Raw genomic sequence first — 12,583 nt, 5'->3', positions numbered from 1 at the left:
CTGTTCCTCTCCTCCCTTTACAGAGCTTTTAAGCATTTGCTGAGTTATGAGATGACAAGCTGATCCAGGGGATGGATGAATTTCACATGCATTTTCTTCCAGTTGCAAATTCTTCTTCTGCAGCCCATCTGACTTTGCTTTTCCCTTTCTCATTTGCTCCCTGGTAATCAGACTGCTGGTGAATGTGCCTGCCTTGTCTGAATGCTACATTGTCTGCCCACCTACTACAGGAGAACTCTCCTCCCACCTGCAGATAAAAGCCAAGTGAATGTTAACAGCAGCTGATCAGAGCACTTTCTCAGACCCTCACTGTCACATATCTGCATCATACCTTTCTCTTGGATCTTGCATCTACTAAGGTAAGATGATGACGTCCTTCTCTTGTCTTATATCTACCTGCTCATTCAATAGGAAAAAGTTTTTAAAAGTTCTAAAAACTTTTTTTAAAACTCTGCAGCAAAAAATATCACCAAATCTTTTCCCACGTTTTTGATATTGCTAAGCTCAGGATTGTGCTAAAGGTATTTTATAATTCTCATATGTTGTTGTTATTTCTTTAGTGAAATCCTTAGATGGTGCAATGAGTAGATGCCAAATTTTGCACTTTGATGTGGGACAAACTATCACTGCTGGAACTGGTAGCAGGTGTACATGAGCTTCCTAAGCAGCAGCAGTGTGTGAGGAAGCTTCATCTTCTCTGCAGGGATGTGTAGAATGTCAGTGTAGACAGAAAGCAGGTGGACAGTAACTCAAGAACTGGTCTTCTACTTCCTTTGGCTGCTAATCTTCTGATACTGGAAAACTAGGACACTGTGTTGTACAGAAAAGATTTTCTGTTGGAAAATCCTGGTTATTGAAATTGGAAGAAGTTGAACTAGTTTCACAGATGGGCAAAAGAACCTAATATAGAAATAGAAATCGAGACGTCTATTTCTTCTCATTATTGTTCGATTTGTCCACAGGATTTAGTAAATCCATATAACAGCATTGCTTTGTGTATATATGTCTCGGAATGGGATGGTCTGGTGGACGTATGTAGTGTCTCCTTTCTACGCATATTGAAAAAAATGTTTCGAAAAGGTCTCTAATTAAATGAAAATCCCTGGCAATATAAACATGGGGATGATTATAGCCCCAGTCACTACTTAGGATTTTTTTTTTTATAATTTGTTATTAATATTTCTTTAATTGGGATTTCCTAGCATAGCGGAGAGTATTCTGCACTTGATTCATTTTGGATGGCCCATCATAGAAAGTTTAATGGTTGATGCTAAATTTCGAAGGAATGAAAAGGTTATGGAAGCTCACTTTGGATGATTAAAAATCTATAATTAAGTAATTTAAGAAAAATATAGGATTGAAAACATATGTGACCAAATTAATAATGTATTCTGTGCAGTTTCTATTCGTAACATCTGTAATGCTGTATATGGTGCACTTGGAACTCTACTTGTATTTGTCGTTGAATCTTGGTGATACACTTATTATCATGCTTCAGAAGATAGATTGGCAATCGGGTAAATTTTTACATACCCCTTACTAGTCTTGAAACCATAAAAATGACATTAGACAGTAATAGTTTTGCTGCCCTGACAATTTTATGATGGGTTAAATAACACCTGATGATACTCAAGGCTTATATATGGCGGTCTGTGGTCAACATGCATTTCTCATGAAGCACCCGTTCAGAGGCTTACAAAGAAGTGACGGGACCTCATTGAAAAACTTGAAATGTAGACCACTTCTGGTGCTGGTGAACACTGTCACACCCCTAGCCAACTGGGATATGATTATTTTCGAAAACCCTTGAGTTTTATAGAGCTATACACATCTGTCTCTATTAGTCTTATCAAGTTACTATTGATTTATAGGATGCATACTCTACTGCTCCTTTCAAACTCTTGCTCACTGCAGTAGTACAATGGTCAGGAAACGTGGGAGTCAGGACCATGTTCTAGTGATGATTGTTGAGGGTCCCAGAGATGAGGCCCTATGAATCAAATAACTATCATTAAATCCTGTGAATGGGTTACCAAAATATCCAATGTAGGGACCATTTTTGACCCGAAAAACTTGTACAACATCCTTGCACAGGTTCAGCTCACTAACTTTGAAAATAACAAATGCAACACACATGGAACGCTCTTCTCCAGGGTTCGTATTTCAGCCATACACATGATCTGTCACATTAATTAATAAGCCGTCAAATTTTAGAATTCATCATTTGGTCAAAACTTTATTACGGCTCTACATATCTCATTACTTGGCATTTTTACTGGACGATAAATAAAATGCAAGCCAATGAAGAACACTATATTTTTATACTATGTTTTGGATAAATTCTTTATCTGCTCACATTTTGATGAAATAGCAGTTTACCTGTTGACCAACTTTACTAATGTATTCTTACAAGAAAAGCTTCTTAAAAAAGTACAAGAACCTGAAATGAAAAAAAACTATCATTAAAAAAAACCCCTTGATTTCCAAGTTCCTTTTTTTAACGGATTAGCCATGACTTTCCTTTTTCCCCTAAGAACTTATACGCATGTAATTGCTAACTCCTGCTCTATGTTGATCTCTGTCAGCACAGAACTGTTAGGGCCCCTTCACACTGGTCGATTCTGCTACGATTACGACGCATTTGCGTCATATTCGACATCGCAGTACGAGCTCGTAGCCAGCGGTCACACTCTACGATGTTAACGCTTTTTCTGACGTAGTTGCGATGTGAACGTCACGCGTCGCAATCGTACGCTACCCTTCACACCGCCATAGTCCTACGACTCCGAGCGTGACGTATTACCAGCATGGGCGTGCTAAAACGTCACGCCCAATCAGGAGACAGGTATGCGGAAGCCCAACCCACGTAGTCGCATTACGAGCTCGTATGACCGCCGTCACATACTACGATTTCGACCGCCGCAGCGAGACATTTACGACGAAAGAAAGTTCTGCTCTTTCTTTCACATCGTACGATGCTGGGCTGCGTCGCAAATCGTAACGCCATGTCACACTTTGCAACCTCGGAACGAGGACGGATAAACGTCACAAATCGAACGCTCGTTCAGACTTTGATTGCACAGTGTGAAGGGGCCCTTACAAACTACTCCTGCCAACAATTTTGCTGCTTCATTTGACCTTGCGTCAACAGAGTAGCTCTTCCTCTACTAGGCTGCTCTGTTGAAAGTGCATCACTTCCGACATCATGCTGATTGACAGCTGGCTTCCCACAGTTAGGTAGAAGGTGAGGAGTCTGCTGCCAATCAGCATGACGTCAGCAGTGATGAGTGAAGCGGAAGAGAAGAAGCTGCTCTGTCGACGTGATATTACCCGAAGATGCAGAATTATGCTTAGCTTATATAGTGCCATCACTTTACAGACATTATCATTTCTGTCATATTTGGGGCTTACAATCTAAATGTCCTATCAGTATGTCTTTGGAGCGTGGGAGGAAACCGGAGAAAACAGAGGAAACCCACGCAATCACGGGAAGGACATACAAACTCCTTGCAGATGTTGTCCTTGGTGGAATTTGATTGCTGGCAGAAGTGATCCATGCCTGCTCTGAGCCGGTAGAGAATGGTGCTGGACAGAACAGGAGGTAGTTAGCAACTACTTGCCTATAAGTTCTTAGCCCCATAGGAAAAACTAAACAAAGTCCTGGAAGGCCCTCTAATACGTTTCCCCTTTAAGAGCTCTACCCCATCTCTGGCATATATTATACTATTGTGTGTATTGTGTTTTGTGACACATTGTCAAATCAAAGTGAATCTAGAAAAAAATGTGACTTTGACTTTTGATGTTATCAAATTGTTCTTTCAGTTCTTATATAAACACTGATGTTGATATTTTCCACTAAGCGGGAGTTCTGGTGGAGATGGGTCAAATCTCTGCTTTATATTAGTAAGTTACATTTCTACATAGCATTTATATAATATCCAGCTCCTGACATTGAAGCAAAACCATAGAAACATTTAGCTTTGGGGCACCGTAGTATGGAGAGTCTCCCACAAAAGGATAATACAGCGGAAATTTCCTGCAATATCTGTGCTAGCAAATACTGAGATTTCATAGATGTCAAATGAGATGTCAGCTACTGTAACAAATCCCCATCTACAAACCCATCTGTTATTGATGTTTTCTTGAATTCTAATACTGTCATTCCAGTGACGGACCAACATTTTTTTTGTATCCAAGGCCTTTTTTGTATTAGATTTATAATTGTCTGTGTTATGAGTAATAAAATAGACACCATTTGTTAATATCACTGAAATAATACCAAAAGTACATCTTATTGAATGTCTGTAATTCGAGGTTTGAAAAAAGTATAAAAAAAAGATAATATTTCAGGAGTAGCTTTATGGAGCGCAAAGGTAGACGCCCATGAGATTTCTGGTACCTTAACGGCCTCTTTACCACCTAGAAAATTACCAGTAGTATAAATAGCACATGGTAGGTGGGGTATTCTGTTCCAGATTTTGTCTCATTTTAAGGAAATTGCTGGGGAGCCAAGAAAGCACAATAGGGTGTTATCCAGACAACACGGTGATCGTTGGCGGTTCTGCTCACCTCAAAAGGTTGTGTGAGACACAACTCTGAAATGACATCAAATGCGGTTCTAGCTTCTGCAGATTGATAGATCCAACATGATAATGGTAGTAGTAGTAACATAGCCGATGAGCTGTGCTGCTGGTGTATGTCTGATCAGGGAGTTAGAATCAGACAAAGGTATTGACAATGTGGTTTATTCTCTACGCGTTTTGAAGTATTACAACTTCTTCCCAGGAAAAACACAGTGTGTGGTTATTTGTGGTTCTCCTGAAGAAGAAGTTGTAATACTTTGAAACGCATAGAGAATAAACCGCATTGTCAATACCTTTGTCTGATTCTAACTCCTTAATCGGATGTACACCAGAAGTGCAGATCACCTGCTATGTTCCTTGCTTCATTCCTTAGCTCATATGATGCAATTGTTCTTTATTTAACATCTACAGTATGATTCCATTACCTGCTTTTTTCACCCAAGACGAAGATTCAGTTGGCAGCCCTATGGTATCACTATCCAACTACCCTGGGTAAGGCAAAGTGTTGATATCCTCCATGTTACTCAATATCCAAGGCACATGTCCTAGATGTTGTCTCTCCGGCTTTGCCACATCATGAAGGACCCCTTCTTTCGGAGTTTCTTGAACTTTTAATTTATAGAGTGATTGCGTAAAGTTTAATCAAACTTGTGTCCAAGCCTCAGTGTTAGAAACCAATGGTATGGACAATTTTATCATATCTTCAGTCAACGACTCCTCATATCCTTATGTACAAACCTGTACTGAAATAAAGACAAAATAATTAGGTGTATAGAAAATTAAGCACTTTTTACCTTAGTTTTACTTTGTTGGAAAGAGTTCATGTTATATGTGTCCCAGTGTGGTCACCCAGTGGTTGTCATCTTGAGGAATCTGCCGCCTGTTGACAGTTTTGCTAGTAGATGACATTAATATAGTGGCATTATATAATGAGAAATCAGAGTTCTCAACTACTGGAGGACCGCTTAATGACTTAAAACTTCCTTCAGTAAGAAAAAGTGTTGATGTCACTCATGTTACTCAATATCCATGGCAAATGCCCTGGTTGTTATCTCCCCATCATTGCTATATTATTAATGACTCCTTCTTTTCAGAGTTTCTTGAACTTTTCATTTATGGAGTGATTGTGTGAAGTTTGATCAAATTTGTGTCCAAGACAGTGTTAGGAGCCACTGGTATGGTACTGCTACAGATGGATCTAGATAAGTTGGAAACTTGGGCCAAAAGGTGGCAGATGCGGTTTAACAATGATAAATGTAAGGTTATACACATGGGAAGAAGGAATCAATATCACCATTACACACTGAACGGGAAACCACTGGGTAAATCTGACATGGAGAAGGACTTGGGGATCCTAGTTAATGATAAACTTATCTGGAGCAGCCAGTGCCAGGCATCGGCTGCCAAGCCAAACAGGATCATGGGGTGCATTAAAAGAGGTCTGGATACACATGATGAGAGCATTATACTGCCTCTGTACAAATCCCTGGTTAGACCGCACATGGAGAACTGTGTACAGTTTTGGACACCGATGCTCAGGAAGGATATAATGGAACTAGAAGGAGTACAAAGGAGGGCAACGAAATTAATAAAGGGGATGGGGTAACTACAATACGCAGAGAGATTAGCAAAACTAGGATTAGTTAGTCTAGAAAAAAGACGACTGAGGGGTGATCTAATAACCATTTATAAGTATATAAGGGGACAATACAAATATCTCTCCGAGGATCTGTTTATACCAAGGAAGGTGATGGTTACTAGGGGCATTCTCTGCGTCTGGAGGAGAGAAGGTTTTTCCACCAACATAGAAGAAGATTCTTTACTGTTAGGGCAGTGAGAATCTGGAATTCCTCGCCTGAGGAGGTGGTGATGGCGAACTCAGTCAAGGGGTTCAAGAGAGACCTGGATGTCTTCCTGGAGTGTAACAATATTGTATCTTACAGTTATATTAGGTTCTTTAGAAGGACGTAGATCCTGGGGATTTATTCTGATTGAATATAGGCTGAACTGGATGGACAAAACTCTGTTTTGGCCTTGCTAACTATGTTACTATGGCAATCTCATCATATCTTGGATGTTCTCATAGCTTTATGAACGTGCCTGTATTAAGATTAAAAAAATAATAATTAAGTATACAGAAAATGAAGCCCATTTACCTTACATTTACTTTGTTTGGAGAAGCTTATTTGTGTCCAAAAGGGGCCACTAAGTGGTTGTGATGTATGTGTACAACCTATTGACGGTTTTTCTAGCACATGTCTTTCAGGTAGTAAAATGACCTAAAAATTGTGCTCCGTGTATCATAAAAAAAGAGGCAAACAGAAAAAAGATTTTAGAGCTCTTAGGGTGCGTGTCCACGTTCAGGATGGCCGGCGGTATCGTCGGAGTGGCTAAGCCGCTCGGCGCTAAGCCCCGCCCCCTTCTGGGACGCGATGATGCCGGATGTGTTAACTGTACACATCCAGAATCATCGCACTCCTCGCATAGGGCCCTGTGATATTCCTTGCGGCGATGCAGCGTCGCCACAAGGAACACGGACATGCTGCGGGCCGCCGCGTGCGTGTTTCCATGCATAGTGGACACGGGATTTCAAAAAATCCCCTCCACTATGCTGGAACATCTGGACGCTGCGTGTTTGACGCTGCGGCCCCACGCAGCGTCAAACACGCAGCGTTAACTGACCGTGGACACATACCCTTATATGTGGAATATGTTGGTGCTATATAAATACAATTATTATTTTTTATTATTATATATAAAAAGAAACAGAAATGTCCCTGGTCATGAACAATGAAAATTACCTGGTCTTGAACTGGTTACCCCATTTTGCAGAAAGGTAAGGGTTGATCGATTGAGTGAGAAGTCCAACTAAGGCTCTTTGCATTGACCAAAAAAATAGGGATATGAAGTTAGGGGCAGTTATTTTTTCCTGGTTGATAAACCCTAGTCACTGTTCTGTTTTAGCAATGACCAAAAATACAGGCGTCTCATCTAACAAATCCATACCCTGCTCAGTTCTGATGAAGGGTGTCTGGTTTGGCTAATTTGAGATTTGAGTTTTCTTCCTCCTGGAGGAGAATTAATTATCAATTTTCTCCAAGTGGTGCCTTTCCTGTAAAGTCTCCATGCACCAGTCAAATCTCCTAAACAAGAACCAGTTCCTCTAGAGTTGTGTGTAAACTAACTCTGTTCACTTCAAGACTAGGAATTTTGACTCTTTTTGCGTTTGTGGCTTTCTATGTTAATGTTAGAGTGAAAAAACTTGTATTTAAATCTATTGTTTTAGGCCATGTAGCAAGCCTTGAAGCTATGTAACTTTTTTTTTTCTATTTATGTTCCAGCAAAGATCCATCTTCCACTCCTTCTCGCTTTGCAAACATTCACTGCTTCTTGTTAGATTGTGCTATTGGAACCTGCCTAAAATATGTCTGCTAATGGCACTAAAACTCTACCCTTTTGCCAACGATAGCACATTTTTGATACTGTACACTATAGTAAGTTCAACTCCTGTTTAAGTCACTTTAGCCAAAAATCTGCAGCTCATGTTTTTCTATAGAAGGTAGCCACTTTGTGATTGTTCTATGAAGATTTTCACTATTATGGCTGTTGTATTAAAAGCTTCTGCACCTTTCCTAAATTGCATCAAAATGTTATGGTTCCTGCTGTTGGAGACTTCAAGGCAGAAAAGAGATGGCTCCTTAAATACTGCCAAGGTAGTGCCAGCTTTTTAGAATTTATTTTACATTTATTTATTTGTTGACCCCCAGTAATGTTGCTTTCGTATACTATTTATGCATTAATACACTGATATAATATACCTGTTATTTGCATTCTACCATATTCAGTTTAATGTGTTACACTTATCAAGTTATTTTTCTAAAACCTTTTTTGAAGTAAATGTCCACCTTTGAGATTATTATGTAGGGGTGAGCGAACCTCCCCAAATTCAATTCAGGCAGATTTTCTCAATGTGTGAAGATAAAAAGGGGGATCCAGCTCCGGAATTAAAATTAAAAGTCTTTATTTCAACATATTTAAAATGGAAAGCTGCTTACAAGTGACCGACAATTAGCATTGAAGAACAGCCATGAACCACTGAACACGTTTCGAACACACATGGTGTTCTTAATCCTCAGTATGATCTTTCCATTTCAAACATGTTGAAATAAAGACTTTCAATTTTAATTCTGGATCTGGATCCCACTTTTTTCTTCATACAAGAGTTCCAGCTTCAGGCAGAGATGCCTTTCCATGCTCGGATCTTCGTTGGACTACAGGAAATTTATTCACAAGGGCGAGCTGAAAACTAACCCTTTTTTGTTTCTAGAGTTTCTCAATTCAAGGTGGTCGTGGTGGTGGGGTGGAGGATTCAATTCACAAAGAAAAAAATTATTTTGAATTTAATCAACTTTGAAGGGGTTAAAAAATTACTCACTTTACTTTGGCCCACCCAATACTTTGCCCAACACCACCAATCCCCTTCTTCTTGAGTGGGCGCAATGCATGTCATTGACAAGCACGCTCTTCCTGTTACAGTAAGGGGCCTAAAGAATGGAAGTCCCGGCCAAAAGAAAAATGAAAGATACGATATGAGGTCCAGCAGTGGTGGACAGGTATGGGGGGTTGGCAGACATACAGTACAGACCAAAAGTTTGGACACACCTTCTCATTTTAAGATTTTTCTGTATTTTCATGACTATGAAAATTGTACATTCACACTGAAGGAACAAAACTATGAATTAACACATGTGGAATTATATCCTTCACAAAAAAGTGTGAAACAACTGAAATTATGTCTTATATTCTAGGTTCTTCAAAGTAGCCACCTTTTGCTTTGATGACTGCTTTGCACACTCTTGGCAATGAAATGAAAGGTCAGTCAGTCTGAAAAAATGGGAAAACTTTGAAAGTGTCCCCAAGTACAGTGGCAAAAACCATCAAGTGCTACAAAGAAACTGGGTCACATGAGGACCGCCCCAGGAAGGAAGACCAAGAGTCACCTCTGCTTCTGAGGATAAGTTTATCCAAGTCACCAGCCTCAGAAATCGCAGGTTAACAGCAGCTCAGATTAGAGATGAGGTCAATGCCACACAGCGTTCTAGCAGCAGACACATCTCTACAACAACTGTTAAGAGGAGACTTTGTGCAGCAGGCCTTCATGGTAAAATAGCTGCTAGGAAACCACTGCTAAGGACAGGCATCGAGCAGAAGAGACTTGTTTGGGCTAAAGAACACAAGGAATGGACATTAGACCAGTGGAAATCTGTGCTTTGGTCTGATGAGTCCAAATTTGAGATCTTTGGTTCCAACTGCCGTGTCTTTGTGCGACGCAGAAAAGGTGAACGGATGGACTCTACATGCCTGGTTCCCACCGTGAAGCATGGTGGAGGAGGTGTGATGGTGTGGGGGTGCTTTGCTGGTGACACTGTTGGGCATTTATTCAAAATTGAAGGCATACTGAACCAGCATGGCTACCACAGCATCTTGCAGCAGCATGCTATTCCATCCAGTTTGCGTTTATTTGGACCATCATTTATTTTTCAACAGGACAATGACCCCAAACACACCTCCAGGCTGTGTAACCGCTATTTGACCAAGAAGGAGAGTGATGCTGTATTACGCCAGATGACCTGGCCTCCACGGTCACCAGACCTGAACCCAATCGAGATAGTTTGGGGTGAGATGTGTCATGAATCCCAATGGCTAGGGATAGCACAGGACAAGCAAGGTACAAATATATAACGGACGAGCTCTAGGGTGATGGAACCTGGGCTGACCGCTGCCCTACGCCTGACAAACGCAACTAGAGATAGCCAGGGAGCGTGCCTACGTTGGTTCTAGACGCCACGCACCAGCCTAAGAGCTAACTAGTACTGCAGAGAAAATAAAGACCTCACTTGCCTCCAGAGGAACGAACCCCAAAAGGTATAGTTGCCCCCCACATGTATTGACGGTGAAATGAGAGGAAGGCACACACATAGAGATGATATATATAGGTTTAGCAAATTGAGGCCCGCTGTAAACTAGAAAGCAGAACGATACAAAAGGGGTCTGAGCGGTCAGCAAAAAACCCTAATCAAAAAACCATCCTGAGATTACAAGAACCCATGTGCCAACTCATGGCACATGGGGAGAACCTCAGTCCACTAGAGCTACCAGCTAGCATAGAGACATAATAAGCAAGCTGGACAAAAAACCAAACAACTGAAAATCAGCACTTAGCTTATCCTGAAAGATCTGGGAGCAGGTAGGCAGGAACAAAACAGAGCACATCTGAATACATTGATAGCCGGCAAGGAAATGACAGAAAGGCCAGGTAAAATAGGAAACACCCAGCCTCTGATGGACAGGTGGAAACCAAAGGCCGCAACCCACCAAAGTCACCCAGTACCAGCAGTAACCACCAGAGGGAGCCCACAAACAGAATCCACAACAGTACCCCCCCCTTGAGGAGGGGTCACCGAACCCTCACGAGAACCCCCAGGGCGATCAGGGTGAGCTCTATGGAAGGCGCGGACCAAATCAGTCGCATGAACATCGGAGGCGACCACCCAGGAATTATCCTCCTGACCATAACCCTTCCACTTAACCAAATACTGGAGTTTGCGTCTGGAAACACGAGAATCCAAGATCTTCTCAACAACATACTCCAATTCTCCCTCCACCAGCACCGGAGCAGGAGGCTCAACCGAAGGAACAACGGGCACCTCATACCTCCGCAACAACGACCGATGGAACACATTATGAATAGCAAACGATGCTGGGAGATCCAAACGAAAAGATACAGGGTTAAGAATCTCCGAGATCCTATAAGGACCGATGAACCGAGGCTTGAACTTAGGAGAAGAGACCTTCATAGGGACAAAACGAGAAGACAACCACACCAAATCCCCAACAAGAAGTCGGGGACCCACGCGGCGACGGCGATTAGCAAACTGCTGAGTCTTCTCCTGAGATAACTTCAAATTGTCCACCACCTGATTCCAAATTTGATGTAGCCTGTCCACCACCACGTCCACTCCAGGACAATCCGAAGACTCCACCTGACCAGAGGAAAAACGAGGATGAAACCCCGAATTACAAAAAAAAGGAGAGACCAACGTGGCAGAACTAGCCCGATTATTAAGAGCAAATTCGGCCAGTGGCAAAAAAGCAACCCAGTCATCTTGGTCAGCAGAAACAAAACACCTCAAATAAGTTTCCAAGGTCTGATTAGTTCGCTCCGTCTGGCCATTCGTCTGAGGATGGAATGCAGACGAGAAAGACAAATCAATGCCCATCTTGGCACAAAATGTCTGCCAAAATCTAGACACAAACTGGGATCCCCTGTCAGAAACGATATTCTCCGGAATCCCATGCAAACGAACCACGTTCTGAAAAAATAAAGGGACCAACTCAGAGGAGGAAGGCAACTTAGGCAAGGGCACCAAATGAACCATCTTAGAAAAGCGGTCACACACAACCCAGATAACGGACATTTTCTGTGAAACCGGGAGATCAGAAATAAAATCCACGGAAATGTGCGTCCAAGGCCTCTTCGGGATGGGCAAGGATAACAACAACCCACTGGCCCGAGAACAGCAAGGCTTAGCTCGAGCACACACTTCACAAGACTGCACAAAGGTACGCACATCCCTAGACAAGGAAGGCCACCAAAAAGACCTGGCCACCAAGTCTCTAGTACCAAATATTCCAGGATGACCAGCCAACACAGAAGAATGGACCTCGGAGATGACTCTACTGGTCCAATCATCCGGAACAAACAGTCTTTCTGGTGGACAATGATCCGGTTTATCCACCTGAAACTCCTGCAATGCACGTCGCAAGTCTGGGGATACGGCGGACAATATTACCCCATCCCTAAGGATACCAGTAGGCCCAGAGTCTCCAGGAGAGTCAGGCACAAAACTCCTGGAAAGAGCATCTGCCTTCACATTCTTCGAACCTGGCAGGTATGAAACCACGAAATTGAAACGAGAAAAAAACAACGACCAACGAGC

General features: G+C 41.9%; 1 protein-coding gene across 3 annotated transcripts in view; it reads left to right on the top strand.

The window, feature by feature from the left end:
• The first annotated feature begins 234 nt into the window (after positions 1-234).
• The window catches only part of COL8A1 (collagen type VIII alpha 1 chain), a 149,132-nt gene continuing 136,783 nt past the window's right edge, over positions 235-12,583 (top strand). Inside the window, exon 1 of one of the 3 annotated variants that reach the window (XM_077294128.1) lies at positions 235-359. The gene's annotated coding sequence lies outside the window, so the exon portion shown is untranslated. The remainder of the gene's footprint in view (positions 360-12,583) is intronic. The other 2 variants (XM_077294126.1, XM_077294127.1) reach the window with 2 other exon arrangements.

Source organism: Ranitomeya variabilis, chromosome 3 (genome assembly GCF_051348905.1).
Source record: "Ranitomeya variabilis isolate aRanVar5 chromosome 3, aRanVar5.hap1, whole genome shotgun sequence".
Taxonomy (NCBI): Eukaryota; Metazoa; Chordata; class Amphibia; order Anura; family Dendrobatidae; genus Ranitomeya; species Ranitomeya variabilis.
This window is presented reverse-complemented; position numbering and strand designations above follow the sequence as displayed.